This window comes from Podarcis gaigeae (genome assembly GCF_964106915.1).
Source record: "Podarcis gaigeae genome assembly, chromosome: 4".
NCBI classification, from domain to species: domain Eukaryota; kingdom Metazoa; phylum Chordata; class Lepidosauria; order Squamata; family Lacertidae; genus Podarcis; species Podarcis gaigeae.
In genome coordinates, this window is record NC_139677.1 from 104,880,623 (window position 1) to 104,894,249 (window position 13,627).

At 42.9% G+C, this 13,627-nt stretch overlaps 1 protein-coding gene across 1 annotated transcript in view; it reads left to right on the forward strand.

Moving 5' to 3' along the window:
* Positions 1 to 13,627, forward strand: part of LOC310843318 (uncharacterized protein) — a 133,641-nt gene that overhangs the window by 114,559 nt on the left and 5,455 nt on the right. The gene's annotated exons all lie outside the window — the stretch shown is intronic.

The window sequence follows — 13,627 nt, forward strand, 5'->3', positions numbered from 1 at the left end:
CTAGCTCTGAGAGACAAGCAGGGAGGGTGGCTTCTGGCAGAAGGAGAGGGAGCCCCCGGTGGCTCCTCCTTATCCTGACTCACCTCTGCCTCTCGACCTCCCGCCTCCCACTTGCCTCCTTCCTCTTCTGCCTCTGATTCTGCACTGCATTCTGCCACAGAGTCTCCCAGCTAAATGAGAAGCTCTAGCAAATCCTAGAAAGCAAATACATTGTTCTGTTACAGAATTTGTAGGACAGGGGGGGAAATGGTTCCCTGAGTCTTGCTGAAAACCAGGGTTGGACTGCACCGCATCCCAGACCATGAGCTATCTTTTTGAAAAGGAGGAGGAAGAGGAGAAGAAATAAATCTCTAGCCTTCAAGCAATGCAAAATGTGGAGGCAACGGAAGGGATTTCTGTCAGATTAATCAACCTGGATTCTGCTGCCTCCCAGTCAATGCATGAAGTCGGAACCGAATGACAAGGGACATTTATCACATTTGTATCTTGTGATAAATGGATGCTTTTCTCTAGTGGGGGTCCTGACCTGGGGGTCCTCAGGAGTTGTTCCCCCACCCCACCCCTGCTTCTGTCTCCTTTTCTTGCACTTGGACTCTCTGCTCCTCTCAAGACAGTCTCCTGGGGTGGGGTCCCTTTTTCTTTGCTCTTAGGGCCAGGTATGTATCTGGCCAACCCCCTGAGGGCCAAGTGGGTAGGGCCAAAGACAGCTTCATTGAAATATAAGCGGCTAATATTATTATTATTATTATTATTATTATTATTATTATTATTCTCTTAGATGGCTGAACACACACACAGCCACTGATGCCCAGGTCCCTGGAGGCTCGGTGAGTAGCAGCGACCATTCCCAGCTGCTTTGCCAGCACCAATCCCTTTGGGAGAGAGAGGATGTGGTCCTGGGATGCCCTGCTCTGGGTGCGAGGGGATTGCTGCAGTGGCCTCCGTGGGGAGCTGCCCTGGGAGACACGGGGAAACTGGTCCCCAATGCAGCAGCCAGACTCTGGGCTGGGATCCCTCTCTTTATTCCTGGCCTTTCTCTACCACCTTTTTTTTGGGGGGGGGGCTAGTCCACCTCCTCGTCCAGCTTTGGAAAACCATTTGCAGATGTTTCCTCTGTTGCGCAATGAGGCTGAGCGATGTCACAGAGAGTTAAGGGATTCCTTTGTGTAAAGAAGGGAGATTTTGTTCTGAAGGGGGGGGGGCGGAGGGTAAAATGAGTTTGGGATCCTCTGATCTGCAGGAAGGAGAGCGTGGCAGACCTGGCCCCTCCCTGGCAGGACCCTCTCCTCCTCCCTGACTTGGGGTCCCCCCCCCCCCGCAGGAGCAGATCAGGCCCCCCAGGCCCCCTCCCCTGCTGCAGCCCTGGGACCCCCCCTCTCCCCACTGCACCCTCTGGGGGGAGAGAGAGGAGACTCACCAGATCCCAGGAGGGGAGAGCGAGGCAGCCCTTGCAGGAGAGACCCCAAAGCAAGGAAAGGACTGGGGAAAGAGGGAGGGGCCTTGGCTCTGGAGGACCTGCCCCCCTTGCTTCCTGTCCTCTCTAGGAAGGCAGCTCTGTTCCCTTTAACCCTTGCAATGCTGAGTTCCACCCCCTCCAACTCAGCCCTCTTTCGCTTGGCAGAACCTCATATTCTTATTATTTGTTATTGATTCAGGGGGGCAGCTACCCCCTGGCTCCGCCAATGCCCAGATATCCTTTTGGGGGTGAGGCTCTTGGCTGGACTCTGAGCATCTCCCTCCCTTGGCCGGAAACCAGAGGAAGAGCCTGCAGGGAAAAGGGCTTTGCAGGAGGCAAGGAAGCTCCTCCTGGAATTCAGGAGTGGAGAGAGTGAGGGTGTAGCACCCTGCTTGTGGTTAACGCTTAGCTGGAATGAAATATTCAACGCAGCAATAGAGAAATTAAAATAATAATTTATTTGTCAGACAAATAAATGAGAGGCACAGTGGTATATGGTTACCAAGCTCTGGCCTGGCCTCTTGCCATCCTGGCCAGCACTTATATTCCCTTAATCCAGCCCCCTTTGCTCCTCCTGTGGCTGCCTCTGTCCAATCAGCCTGGTTGAAATTCCTATTGGCTGTTTGGTAGAACCAATCACAAAAGATACACCCACAAAAGATACACCCACTTCCTTGCCCTTATAAGGGAGACAAAGAGCTATATATGTGACAAATAAGTAATAATATATCTTACATGGAATCTTAATTACCAGCTCACCTCTTGCCCTCCTTGCCCTATTGCCTTCTAAAACAAATGTTTAATCTTACATTTTTATGTTCAACAGATGTCAAGGATCTTGAGTTCACATCAACATTGAAAGATTTCCTTCATTTAAGGTTTCTAAACAAATGCCTGACAACTATATATCAAGAGTGCTTGGATGGCGTCTTCTGTCTAGCAGGGGGGCTAGACTGGTGGCTGACTTAATTTCAGGATAAATACAACTCTTACAACCATATGAAATAAGAATCTAGCATTCCTTAAATCCTTTGCATAATTACATTTAAGCCAATATATTTAAGCTAATATATTTCATTCACTTATCATAGGTAGCCTTTTAAAAGAATAAAGCCTTTGTAAAGTAAAAAGGAACTCAGTAAAAAACAGCTTTAAAAGATTTCCCAAAAATGCTCTCTTTTCTTCTAGCCAAGCCAGTTGCCTTTTTCACTGCTCTTGGCCTTTCAACCTTAGAAAGAAGATCTGGCTCATTTTACTGGGAGGCACATTGGTATTATTTTACTATTTACCCTTGCCTTTAATTGTGTTTTCTCAGTCTGCAAGGGCAGCATATGTAATTCTCCCTTTTTATGACTTTGAGAATTGTTTTTCTACTATAAATCAATGGGGCCCCCTTGTCTTAGGAGAAAAACCTCTTGCCAAGGTTCTTTCTGCCTGGCATGAAACATTTGAAAATCCTTTTTTTTAAGCTCATTTTTAAATACAAGCCTTGATTGCAATATATAAGCTTTGATAAAAATGCAGGCTTATGATTAGGTGCCTCAAGGGGATCCCAGGGTCATCTAGTCCAACCCCCAGCAATGCAGGAATCTCAGCTCGAGCATCCAGGGCAGATGGCCCTCCGATCTCTGCTGAGAAACCTCCCAGGAAGGAGAGTCCCCCACCTCCCAAGGGAGACCTTTCCCCTGCCCAACTGCTCTTAGATGTCCCTCAAGGCAGCGGGTCCTGAGTTCGAGCCCTGCTGAAACAATCACACTCAGCACTCAGCCAGAAACAATTACAATGTGAAAAACTTTATAAGAATAATTCAAAACATCAAAACTAACAAACTTAAGTCTCTGCAAGTCCTTAAATGAATCACGGTGGCAGACTTTACCCGGCGGAGAACAAGCTGAGCACTGTTCCAGAGTATTTTTCATTCTCATGTAATTATATCTATTTGAAAAAAGATTGGTTAATGAAGAAATCTTTCTAATTTCGAGGGTTGAACTAATTGGCTGATGAAGAATTCAATGAAACAGTAGTTGTTATCTGGAAACGCTCTTCATCAGAGTTCAGAGTTGGACTTGAGAACTGGACATTTGCTGATTATACAAAGTTTCACGAAGACAGGAGTGCCTGGCCTGCTCTGGTCCATGGGGTCACGAAGAGTCGGACACGAATAAACGACTCAACAACAACAAACAACAACAAAGTTTCATAGCTTGTTCTCCACCCGGGAAAGTCTGGCACCATGATTCATTTAAGCACTTTCAGAAATTTTCAGAGACTTCAGTTGTGTTGCTTTTTGATATACCTGACTCATATTTTGCAACACAGAAATAATTGCACTGGCTACCAAGGAGGTACCAAGCGAAGTTCAAAATAAATCATATTCTGATCATGAATAACCAAAACTTTCTTATGCATGTTCCTATGCAAACATACAATAGTATGCCATTTCCCCTTCAACTTGCTAATTCAATGGACTAAAAAAGGATGGTGGTTGTTACTATTTTTTACATTGATATACCACCCTTCATCAAGAGTTCTCAGGGACGTTTAAAACATAGAACATATTAAAAGTAGACAAATGATTAAAAGTAGACCTCAAATTCTTTAAGGGAGGGAGATGCTCAGAGTCCAACCAAAAGTCCCCCCCCCGAAATCCACAAAAATGATAAGAATCTGAGGTTCTGCCAAGCGAGAGAGGGCTGAGCTGGAGGGACTCAGCTTGGCAAGGGTTAAAGGGAACTGAGCTGCCTTCCTAGAGAGGCCAGGAAGCAAGGGGGGCAGGTCCTCCAGAGCCAAGGCCCCTCCCTCCCCAGTCCTTCCCTGCTTTGGGGTCTCTCCTGCAAGGGCTGCCTCGCTCTCCCCTCCTGGGATCTGGTGAGTCTCCTCTCTCTCCCCCCAGAGGGTGCAGTGGGGAGAGGGGGGGTCCCAGGGCTGCAGCAGGGGAGGGGGCCTGGGGGGCCAGATCTGCTCCTGCAGGGGGGGGACCCCAAGTCAGGGAGGAGGAGAGGGTCCTGCCAGGGAGGGGCCAGGTCTGGCACGCTCTCCTTCCTGCAGATCAGAGGATCCCAAACTCATTTGGCCCTCCGCCCCCACTTTCAGAAAAAATCTCCCTTCTTTACACAAAGGAATCCCTTAACTCTCTGTGACATCGCTCAGCCTCATTGCGCAACAGAGGAAACATGTGCAAACGGTTTTGCAAAGCTGGACAAAGAGGTGGACTAGCCCCCCCCCCAAAAAAAAAGGTGGGAGAGAAAGGGCAGGAATAAAGAGAGGCATCCCAGGCCATAGCCTGGCTGCTGCATTGGGGACCAGTTTCCCAGTGTCTCCCAGGGCAGCTCCCCACGGAGGCCACTGCAGCAATCCCCTCGCACCCAGAGCAGGGCATCCCAGGACCACATCCTCTCTGTCCCAAAGGGACTGGTGCTGGCAAAGCAGCCGGAAATGAGCGCCGCTACTCACCGAACCTCGAGGGACCTTGGCATCAGTGGCTGTGTGTGTGTTAATAATAATAATAATAATAATAATAATAATAATAATAATATAAGAATAAAAAATTTCCCGCTTATATTTCAAGGGAGGTCCTACAAATTCTGTAACAGAACAATGTATTTGCTTTGTAGGATTTGCTGCAGCTTCTCATTTAGACGGACAGAACTTGGCAGAAGACCACAGGGTTCCTTCTGATCTCTCAGAGGCTTCCTGAGAGCACAGATGGATGAGCAAGATTCAGCTGGCCCTGAGGCAGGAAGAAGCCATGCTAACCAAACTGGGAGCTGGGGAGAATTCTGGGGAAACCCAGTGCAGAAGATCCATGGTGAGGAGGACACCCTCCGCTCAGAGGTGCAGAGCCAGCAGTTGAGGCAGTTCTGCTGCCAGGAGGCCAAAGGACCCCGAGAGGTTTGCAGCCGACTCTACCACTTTTGCCACCAGTGGCTGAAGCCAGAAAGGCACACGAAAGCTGAGATGCTGGACTTGGTGATCTTGGAGCAGTTCCTGGCTGTCCTTCCCCCGGAGATGGAGAGCTGGGTGAGGGAATGCGGAGCGGAGACCAGTTCCCAGGCGGTGGCCCTGGCCGAAGGTTTCCTCCTGAGTCAGGCAGAGGAGAGAAAGCAGGTGAGAGAGACTTTCCTCTGGATACTCCCAAGGGGCTCCAAACAGGACAGAAAACATCCCATAATGCTCTGCTGATGGCCCATCCTTTTTCTGGGAAAGCATCCATGGAATGAGATCTCACACCCTTCAAGTCTTTGTCATTCTCTTTCTAGTATTTCTCCCCATTCTCGGTTTTGAATCCTTGTTTCTTTCTCAGGGAAAGGATCTCTTTGCAGAAATGGACCTGGATTCCTGTGAGGCAGAGAGGCCTCCGTTGGACACCAGAGAGAGGCCACTGGGTAAGGAGGAAGGTGGTTTTTCTCCACTGGTCTCATTCTGTCAGTTTTCCAACTTCTCTGAGGGTTCATTTCATCCTGTTTTGGGGGGCGACAGTTGGGAAGAAGGGTCCAGAGGAGGGGAGATGTATTTCTGCACAACAAACATATGAAATGGGCACAAACGTCCAAATGCTCTCAGCAGGTAAGTCCTTCTCAAAGGCCCATCTGTAGTTAGAGATGCCCTGTTTCACCTGTGAGAGAATCAGGCACTCCTGGCATCCTGCTTACCTTTTTTCTCTTGCAGGTGGCAGAAGGATGCCAGCAAGACCTCCTGATCCGCCTTTTCATGGGGGCAGAAGGGAAGCAGCGGCTGTGGAACCAGATCAGGTCAGGGGAAGCTGCCTGGTGGGGCCAGAGGCCGAGGGATGGAGCAATGTCATGGACTGGTTGGGCACAGAGGAATGGTGGGAGGAAGCAGCCGGGGAAGCAGGAAGGGAAGATGGCTCAGAGCCGAAGGAGTGGAGGTGGAGGAAGGTGAGCGGTCAGAGGGAGAAGAGGGAGAAGCCTGGGAAGTGTCAGAAGCTAAAGGGGAAACAGGGCTTAGTGAGCTGGGAGACTCTGTGGCAGAATGCAGTGCAGAATCAGAGGCAGAAGAGGAAGGAGACGAGTGGGAGAGGAAGGTCGAGAGGCAGAGGTGAGTCAGGAGAAGGAGGAGCCACCGGTGGCTCTCTCTCCTTCTGCCAGAAGCCCCCCTCCCTGCTTGTCTCTCAGAGCCAGGAGACCCCCTGCAATGCAGGAATCTCTGCTAGATCATCCAAGACAGATGGCCATCAAAAACAGGCTTATTTTATTTCTAGATTGATAACTGAATGCAAAAATTGGTTTCTAAGCAGTGGACAAATGAGAACAAATAGTGGCCTGGGTTCAACTAACCAGCCCCCCCATTCCTCCCCCTCTCCATGCCCCCATGAACCCCTTGAATTTGGCTCTAGGGCTTTGGGAGGGAACCTTCCCAGAACAGCTCATGAGGAGAGGAGAAAGTGGATCCTTCCATCGGGGAAACTGGAACGCTTGCGAAGGCAGAATGATTTGAAAACCACATGTGGAGTACCACCTATTTGCACAAAGACGAATACCCATAATTAAAACGCAGAATAAAATAAGCACCCATAATTAAAATGTGCAGCAAAGCAATCCTATTGAAACAACACCGCAATTAGGAAGGAAACAACAGAACGTTGTGTAGCAGATCATATTTCTACTGTCTCAGATGTCAGGCCTGGTCGTTGTCCTCTTTAGATCACCACACGAACGCTTCTTGTTCTTCTATAACTTTTTATTGCATATTAACAAAACAATCTTCTAAACGGTTCTTAAATATTATTCCTCAGAGTCCCTTCTTTCAGATACCTTCTGAGCTCTGCTTCTCCGTGACCAGCCACCCTCAAAATGTCGAACGCGCCCTTCCCTTCGCTTTCCCGTTCTTTTTTCTAAGCTCCTAGAGCTGGCTTGTATCTCCCCTCCTCTGAATCTGAGCTAGAACTCAACCCTTGCCTTTCCTGGGAACAGCCGGCCCCTCCCTGTTGTTCCTCCTGTTCTCTTCTATTAGATTCACTGCTCTCCTCCCCCCCTTGGCGAATGCTTTCTCCCTCTGAGAAACTGGGAACTTCTAACTCTTCCCTGACTTCAGAGGAGGACTTTTCCCTTTTTCTTTTAGGGTCCAGTGTGCTTTGAAGATGTCGCTGTTTGTTTCACGGATGAGGAGTGGGCGTTGCTGGATCCTGACCAGAGAGCTCTGCATAAGGACGTCATGGAGGAGAATCGTGGGATCGTGGCCTCTCTTGGTAAGGCTCCCTGTGGGATCGTCATATCTGCCTGGAAATTCAAAAAATACCTCTATGGACCAACCTCATATATTTTCACAGAGCTCAATAGTGGCCCCTATAACACCTGGGAACCTAACACCCCCACAATAAACAGTAAATTACAGTTTTTTCTTTGAACAATCTTCTTCAAATTATTCCTTTTTCTACCACGATTTGGCTGGTCTGAACTTCCCAGGCCAAATTCAATGTCAGCTTCAGAAAGATAAGTAGCTTCAGGTTTTCTGTTTTTGTTTTTGCTCCTGTCAGTCTTGGGTTGACCAAAGAGACGACTGACATTGGAGATGGAGGGGATGCCATGACTGGGCCAAACAAAATTCATCCCAGAGAAGAAGAGCTAGACTTATTGAATTTCAGGAAAAGTAGCAGTGATGATGATGATGATGATGATATTAATACAGTGGTACCTCGGTTTACAAACATAATAACAACAAGAACAACAACAAGAAACTTAAAATTTTCCGGAAGAGGACTGTTCTTAAATCGAGGTACCACTGTAGTAATAATAATATTTTTTTATTTCTACCCTGCCCATCTGGCTGGGTTCCTCCAGCCATTCTGGGCGCCTTCCAACATATATATAAACATGAAACATAAATAATTATAATCTGATCCCATATAAAAAGAACATTAACTTTATTTTTATTTTTTTACCAATCAATTTTTATTGTTTTTTTTAAATAATATTTTTATTGATTTTCCAACTCGTATTAAACACAATACAATACATTATACAAAGACAAACAAACACACAAACACACACAAATATAATTTCAAAACCTTCTTTTCATAAACATTACTTCTCCGACTTCCCCATACCTCTCCTTTCTGCATCCCCATTTCCAAATTTCTTTCAGCAAGTCCTCACTTAATTTAACTAATTACTCTTTTTCCCCCCTTCTCTCTTACCTAATCATTTACAGCTGTAATCCTCTTTTTTCTCTAACCTCGACATTTTATCACTCATTAATTTTATAATCATTCTTAAGATACACTTTAAATTTCTTCCAATCTTCCTCCACTGTCTCTTTTCCTTGGTCGCGGATTCTGCCAGTCATCTCGGCCAGTCCCATGTAGTCAATCACCTTCATCTGCCATTCTTCCAGAGTGGGTAGTTCTTGTGTCTTCCAATACTTTGCGATAAGTACCCTTGCTGCTGTAGTAGCGTACATAAAAAAAGTCCTGTCTCTCTTTGACACCAATTGGCCGACCATGCCCAGGAGAAAAGCCTCTGGTTTCTTATGAAAGGTACATTTAAGTACCTTCTTCATTTCATTATAGATCATTTCCCAGAAGGCCTTAATCCTCAGGCACGTCCACCAAAGGTGATAGAAAGTACCTTCAGTTACATTACATTTCCAGCATTTGTTATTGGGCAAATGATAAATTTTAGCAAGCTTGACTGGGGTCATGTACCACCTGTACATCATTTTCATAATATTCTCTCTTAAGGCATTACATGCCGTAAATTTTATACCGGTGGTCCATAACTGTTCCCAGTCAGCAAACATAATATTATGACCAATGTCTTGTGCCCACTTGATCATAGCTGATTTAACCGTTTCATCCTGCGTATTCCATTTTTCAACAGCAAGTTATACATCTTTGACAAATTCTTAGTATTGGAATCTAACAATTCTGTTTCTAGTTTTGATCTCTCCACCTGGAAGCCAATTTTCCTGTCTTGTTTATATACCTCCATTATTTGATAATAATGGAGCCAATCTCGTACTTTAGACTTCAATTTCTCATAACTCTGTAATTTCACTTTTTCACCCTCTTGTTCTAAGATTTCACAATATTTTGGCCATTTAGATTCCATATTAAGTTTTTTCATCTCCTTGGCTTCCATTGGCGACAGCCACCTTGGGGTTTTATTTTCCAACAGATCTTTATAGCAAATCCAGACATTATATAGAGCTTTCCTGACAATATGGTTTTTAAAACCTTTATGAATTTTTACCTTGTCATACCATATATATGCATGCCAACCAAACCTAGTATTGAACCCTTCTAAATCTAAAATGTCTGTGTTCTCAAGAAGAAGCCAGTCTTTCAACCAGCAGAAAGCTGCTGATTCATAGTACAATTTTAAGTCCGGCAGGGCAAATCCCCCTCTTTCTTTTCATCCGTTAATATCTTCAATTTTATTCTGGGCTTTTTGCCCTGCCAGACAAATTTAGATATATCTTTCTGCCACTTCTTGAAACAGTCCATTTTATCCACAATCTGTAATGTTTGAAACAAAAACAGCATTCTAGGCAAAACATTCATCTTAATGACTGTGTAAAGAAAACAATAAAAATTGATCTAGATGAAAAATTAAGATCAATTTTTATTGTTTTCTTTACACAGTCATTTTACAATACATTAAATCAAATATATATTTTTAGCTCTGCCAACCTTGCGACTTCCCTCCTTCCCTTCAGCAGGTATCCCTTATTTTCTCCAGTTGCGTATTTTAATTTCTAACCTTGTATCTCTATTATACATTGTAGGAGTTATTTCAATCCTGCCAGGGTTTTTAAATTTTTACAATTATCCTTTAAGTACACAGTACATTTACTCCAACTTTCCTGAAATCTCTGATCGTCCTGATCCCGAATCCTGCCAGTCAGTTTGGCTAATTCCGTGTAGTTCATCATTTTTGTCTGCCACTCTGCAGTGGTGGGAAAGTGGTGGGAACTTTCCAGTTTTGGGCCAATATATTCCTTACTGCCACTGTGGCGTACAAAAATAGCCTTTGGTCTGTTTTCTTAGTCTCCTTCCCCATCAAACCCAACAAAAAAGCCTCTAGTTTTTTGGGAAAGGTATATTTAAGTACTTTCTTAAATTCATTATAGATCAACTCCCAAAAATTCTTGACTTTATCACAAGTCCACCACATATGATAGAAATCTCCATCCACCTTTTTACATTTCCAGCATTTCTTATCCCTCATCCTATACATTTTCACCAATTTTACTGGTGTCAAATGCCCCCTATATATCATCTTCATTAAATTTTCTTTTAAAGCCGTACACGCCGTGAATTTCATACTTTTGTTCCATAATTTTAGCCATGCATCCAGTTCAATATTATGCCTAAAATCTATATCCCATTTTATCATTCCTTCTTTCACCTCTTCAACTTTTGTAAACCATTTTAATAACAAATCGTATATCCTAGATAGTATTCTACCTCTGCCTTCCACTAATTCTAATTGAAATCTTGATTTTTTATCCTTAAACCCAGCTTTCCTTTTATCCTCACTCAATATATCATTCACCTGATCGTATTGCAACCAACCTGTAAACATGCCCTCTCTTTACTCTTATGGTTTAAGTTTTAACCCTTGTTCCATTTTTCTAATAATTTTCTCATATTTACTTTTTTAACTGTCAATACCTCTATTGGTGATATCCACCGTGGGGTTTTCCTTTGCATTAAATTCTTGTTTCTTTCCCATACTTCATAAATTGACCTTCTGATCACATGGTTTAAAAAACCTTTACTTTTACCTTATCATACCACAGGTACGAGTGCCACCTGTACCTGTTGTCATGACCTTCTAAATCCAATAGGTCCGTATTTTCCAATGTTATCCATTCCTTTAACAATACGAGACAGGATGCTTCATATGAGATTCATACCTGGTAAGGCAAAGCCACCTCTTTCATTTTTATCTATCAATATTTTTATTTTGATCCTCGGCTTCTTTCCCTGCCAGACAAATTGTTTAGAATAAGAATAACATTCTAGGTAAAACGTTCATCTTAATCACCAATATTCTGCCCAAAAAGGATAATTTCAACCTGTTCCAAATTTCTTAATCCTTCTTAATCTCTCTTCATGTGGTTTCATAATTATCTTTATACAAATTTATATTTTTTGTTATCAACAAAATTCCAAGGTATTTCACTTTCTTAACCACCATAATTCCTGTCCTGTGTTGCAATTCCTCTGTCTCTTCTTTATTCATATTTTTTACTAGCATTTTGGTCTTATTTCTATTGAGTTTAAATCCTGCAACTTTTCCAAATTACTCCATTTTCTCTAGGGCTTTTTGTACACTGTTTTTGGGTCTTCTAATGTTAAAACTAAATCATCAGCAAACGTTTTTACTTTAAACTCTTTCGATCCCACCTTAATACCTCTGATTTCTGACACTTCTCTCAAATTCTTGTTTAATACTTCCAAAACCGTAATAAACAACAGGGGTGACAAAGGACACCCCTGTCTGGTACCTTTAGATATTTCAAAGTTGTCAGACAGATTATTATTTATAATAAGTTTGGCTTTTTCCTCTGAGTATATAGCCTCAATACCTTTCAAAAACATTTCTTCTATTCCCATTGTTTTTAGGTTTTCTTTCATAAACCGCCATGAAACATTATCAAATGTTTTCTCCGCATCAGCTTGATCTTTATGTATTACTTCCTTTAAAAGTTTTTTTAATCTGTCGGCCAGCACATCCACAAATAATTTATAGTCATTGTTCAAAAAGGAAATAGGTCTATAATTTTTAACACTCAAACCATCTGTATCTTTCTTTGGGATTAAAGTGATGTACGCCTCTTTCCAGGTATTTGGAATTCCCCCTTCCTTCAAAATGTTATTCATAACTTCACACAGCACAGGTAATAATGGTCCACATAGTGTCTTATAATATTTTGCCGGAATGCCGTCAGGGCCTGGAGCTTTCCCTATCTTCATTCTCTTTATCGCCTTCTCAATTTCTTGTTCTGTAATTATCTGGTTTAATTGTTCCTTTTCTCCTGGGGGGATCTGCTGTAATTGATGGCTTTGTATATAATTTTCTGTTTTCTTACCATCTTCTTTCTGTGTCTTATACAATTTTTTATAAAATTTCAGAAAGGTCTTTCTAATTTCTTTGGGGTCTTCAATTATCTTTTCTGCCTCTCTTATCTTACAAATTGTCTTTTGTTTTTGTCTTGCCTTTAATTGCCATGCCAAGAACTTTCCAGTTTTGTTGGCGGATTCAAAATTCCTTTGTCTCATTGTTTTTGTTTTCCACTCTACATCCTGACTCACCAACATAGAGAACTGAGTCTGCTACAATTTAATATTTTGTCTTATAGCTCAACTTTTGGTTTTATTTCAGCAGTCTCTCATTCTCCATGAGATGGGACAGGATTTCTTCTTTCTTCTTCTCCCTTCCTCTTTTCTGAAAACTGTTCTTTTGGATCAGGAATCCTCTCATTACAGCTTTGCGTGCATCCCATACTGTTTCAATGGGTGTTCCTTTGTTTAAATTCCACTTATTCTGTATTTGTCTCTTTTGCCTAATTTACTATCTTTTGGTCATTGAATAAACTTTCATTCATCCTCCATCTGAATGATGAAGGGTCTTTTCCTTTTAACTCCAAATGTAACGAATTATGTTCTGATAATGTCCTTGGGAGAATCTCAATTTTGGAAATTCTTGGCACCAATTCTTTACAAGTCCAAATGTATTTTTTTCTACCAAAGCTTTGATTTGGATCTGAATGAATGTGAACTGTTTTGTTGTGGGATTTCTAAGTCTCCAAATATCTGTTAGCCCCATAGTGTCTGATATATCAAAATATGTTTTTAGTAGTTTACCTTCAATTGTGTCTCACCTTTTTGTTGATCTATCCAAATCTGGAATAACCACACCGTTGAAATCCCCCATTACTATCACTCTCTGATCCAAAAATTCTGATAATGTTTCATTGAGCTTCGAATAAAAGTCGGCTTTTTTGTCATTAGGTGAATAGATTCCCACAATGATTATCTTTCCCCCCTGGAACGTAATTTGCACTATCAGCACTTTCCCCTCCTCATCTTTATAAATTAATTTTGGGTCATATTTCTCCATTATATACAATACAACCCCTCTTTTTTTGTTTGTGTCTGAGGCAATAAAGTCTCTCCCCAATCTTTTATTACTTAAAACCCTC